Genomic DNA, 4000 nt, shown 5'->3' with positions numbered 1-4000 from the left:
TGGTTGTAGGCTGAACACTGGGTGTTGCGGTGGTGCTTCCAAGGGAGGGTGTTGAATTGGTCCCTGCTGTGGTGGGTGAGGTTGTCAACTTGGTTGTAGGATGAACACTGGGTGTTGCGGTGGTGCTTCCAAGGGAGGGTGTTGAATTGGTCCCTGCTGTGGTGGGTGAGGTTGTCAACTTGGTTGTAGGATGAACACTGGATGCTGCTGGGTTGTTTTCAGGTGAGGGTGTTGAATTGGTCCCTGCTGTGGTGGGTGAGGTTGTCAAATTGGTTGTAGGCTGAACACTGGGTGTTGCGGTGGTGCTTCCAAGGGAGGGTGTTGAATTGGTCCCTGCTGTGGTGGGTGAGGTTGTCAACTTGGTTGTAGGCTGAACACTGGGTGTTGCGGTGGTGCTTCCAAGGGAGGGTGTTGAATTGGTCCCTGCTGTGGTGGGTGAGGTTGTCAACTTGGTTGTAGGCTGAACACTGGGTGTTGCGGTGGTGCTTCCAAGGGAGGGTGTTGAATTGGTCCCTGCTGTGGTGGGTGAGGTTGTCAACTTGGTTGTAGGCTGAACACTGGGTGTTGCGGTGGTGCTTCCAAGGGAGGGTGTTGAATTGGTCCCTGCTGTGGTGGGTGAGGTTGTCAACTTGGTTGTAGGATGAACACTGGATGCTGCTGGGTTGTTTTCAGGTGAGGGTGTTGAATTGGTCCCTGCTGTGGTGGGTGAGGTTGTCAACTTGGTTGTAGGCTGAACACTGGGTGTTGCGGTGGTGCTTCCAAGGGAGGGTGTTGAATTGGTCCTCACTGTGGGAGACACGGGTGTCAACTTGGTTGTAGGCTGAACATTGGATGTTGTTGGCGTTTTTGTAGTTGAAGTTGCTGGTACATTTTCTGTAGTGGGAGACGGAGGGTCTCTGGATGGTGTTGAGGTCCTTACGGTTGTACTACCTTGTGAAAAGACTGCAAAGATAAATTTTAATCACTGCTCAGAAATGCCTTACCATTTATTGAGGAACTTTTTATTTCAAATTTATTTCAAATCATGCGCAGATAGTCCCCTTTGTTAAGAGTTCTCCCTGTAGATCGTCTATATACATATACAGATTGTCCTCGACGTACGACCACGACGGAGCCCAAATTTTCTGTTGCTCAGTGAGACATTTGGCTCCGTGAGTTTTCTCCCCATTTTATGACTTTTCTTGCCGCCGTGCCCTGTTGAACCAAATTTCTGCAGTTGTGACACATTCCCCCTTGACTGTGCAAGGTGGCAAATGGGGAATCACAGGACACACACACACACACACACACACACACACACACACACACGTCAGTTGCCAAACGGACATGCTGCAACCATCGTGAGAAAAATGGTCCCGGCTGCCATTTTTTCAGTGCCGTTGTTAACTTTGAACGGTCCCTAAATGGGGCGTTGTAAATTGAGGACTATCTGTACGCAAAAAACAGGGGAGGTAAATTTAATTCTGCTTTGGTTTTCTGTTGGGAAGGCGTGCCCACTCTGACAGAGCTGGCAGGGTTGACTGCCTTTAACTGGTCTGAAAGTCCAAGAAACTAGAAAATGCAGGATAAATGGCCAAAGAGGAATTTATTGACAATACGGTAGCCGTTTGGGTGAATTCTGCCCTTTCTCATTTAGAAGAAGCATGAGATGAACAGATATACAGATCTATAGGGGATGTATACAGGCAGTCCTTGACTTACAACAATCCATTTAGTGACCATCCAAAGTTACGACAGAATTGGGGGAAAAAAATAAACGATATTGCAGACCTATGACCGTCGCAGTGTCCGCCTGATCACGATGTCAAAATTTGGACGTTTGGCAGCCGATTCATACTTATGACGGCTGCAGCCTCCCTGTGGTCACGTGTACAACATTCGGACGTATCCCACTCCGTTTTGAGTTCAATCATTAGCCCAGGTCAGACCAGGAGCCTTCGTAGAACGCCTACTTGTGGGTGCCAGCCCAAAGAAACAAACATTTAAAAAAGAGCAAATTTTGGACCCCACGGACTGCTTCGGATGCTAAATTATGGCGCGTTGGCTTTCATCTTTAATTAGTCGGGTGGTATCACCCTGTGCCCAGGGATTCAGATAAAAGGAAACGAGGACATGGCGTGGGAAGAGAGCAGATTCTTGATTCGGGGGTCCGTGAAAAATTATCTTGCATTCCATCCGCAGATTTTTGCCTCTGGAATTGGATGTTTTCAGCTCCTGGTTGGTTAACCCACTCAAAAATTTCAAAGCTCATGCTGTTCCCTTCTTCTTCAATTCGTTTTTTTTTTTTTTTTGGTCCCCAACACAGTTTCTCAACTCTGCCCAACCGGATCTAAACGCTCCGTGCTTTGACACCCCCCCCCCCGAAGCCCCTTAAAACCATGGAGTTTTAAAACTCGCAAGTCCTCGATGATTTAATTAATTTAATTAAATTAATTAAATTTAATTAATTAATTAAATTAAATAAATTTAATTAATGACCGTAGCGAGGAAAAGGGGGTGAAAACTCATTTAACCAAATGTTTCACTTAGCAGCAGAAATATTGGGCTTGAGCGTGGTCGTAAGTCGAGGGCTTACCTCTGTAATCCTAAAGCAGGAAACGCTTTCCAAAGTGATGACTTAATTGCAAAGGGCCGTGTGGCTGGGGGTTTTTTTTTTTTGGTTGTTTTAATCTTTTTGGGGGGGAAAAAAAATTGGAGCAAAGGCAGCCCCAAGTTATTTGCAAAGCCCTGCCATCTTTGGAAAAGATCCCAATTAGAGACAAGTGGATCGGTTCAGAACAGGTAAAGGTGTGTAAGAGAGAGGGGGGGGGGAAGGTGGCTGGGGAAGAAGGAGGTGGGGGTGGGGGGTTTAGAATATATTTTTAGCTACTTTCAAAGGTGTGTCAAGTACCCGGAAAGCTTTAAAGCGTGTCTAAATGAAGGGGAAACTTCAGCCAAAAAGGCAAAAGTTTTTTCACGCAAGTAAGGCATAAAAGGTCATTTACCAAAGCCGGGGCAGTTGTTGAAATGGATCACCTCAACCCCCCCCCACCCCACCCCACCCACCCCAGCTTCAAGATCAGCCCTGTCTCATGGCGCTAGATCTTTCTGCATCCATCTGGAACGATCCCACGCTGGGATCCCGAAGGGTTTATTTCAAACCGAGCGGAACGGAAGAAAAGTCAAACCAGGGGGGGGAAAAAAGACAGCAGGGAGAAAGGATCTACTGTCTTAAATCTACTTTCCTCAGAGGGGTGAGGAGCGGGAGATCCACCCTTCTCCTGGGCACCCAGCAGCCCCTCCCTCCAATTCTCTTCCTTACCGCCCCCCACCTCCTCTACCTTTGCAATGCTCTCACCTGTGACGATTAATCCCAGGTTTATCAGCAGGAGAATCCAAGCCATGATCCACTTTCCAAGTAATTTAGTAATCTTCTCGGACTGGGGTGCTGCTCTTGGCTTCAGGATATTATAAAGCCAAGGCTGGGAGGGTAGGTATATAAGAGAGGCACCTGAGTCCAGGTAAGACGCAGGCCACACCCCGGGGGCCGGTCCATGGAGGGCAATCTGACACCAGCCTCTCGATCTGACTCTTCTGCTCTCTTGGTGGTGTTTCCATCCGACTATATTGCATTTGTGTGTCTCTCTGTGCGTGTGTGTTTGTCTAGGTTTTGTGTGTGTCAGTTGCCAAAAGCATCTGAATTTTGGTCCCCTGGGGATGCTCCGACGGTCGTTAAGTGTGAAAAACGGTGCTGAGTCCCCGTTTTTTCAGTGCCGTTCTAACTTTGAACAGTCACTAAACGAGCTTTTTAAAGTCAAGGACTTACTTATCATCTGTATTTCCACATCCCCCTGCAAACATTTTGTTCCTTGCCTGTTGCACGTACGTCAACACTCACAGGACACACGGACCTTAAAATCTTATTTTTCTAAGTTTTGAGCTGGCTCAGCAGAAGGGATGGAGGCTGTGACCTTGGGATCCTGGGCGATACAGCTAGTCCTCGACTTTAGGACCACATTTC

The sequence above is a fragment of the Vipera berus genome (genome assembly GCF_964194415.1).
Source record: "Vipera berus genome assembly, chromosome: 16".
NCBI lineage: Eukaryota > Metazoa > Chordata > Lepidosauria > Squamata > Viperidae > Vipera > Vipera berus.
This window is presented reverse-complemented; position numbering follows the sequence as displayed.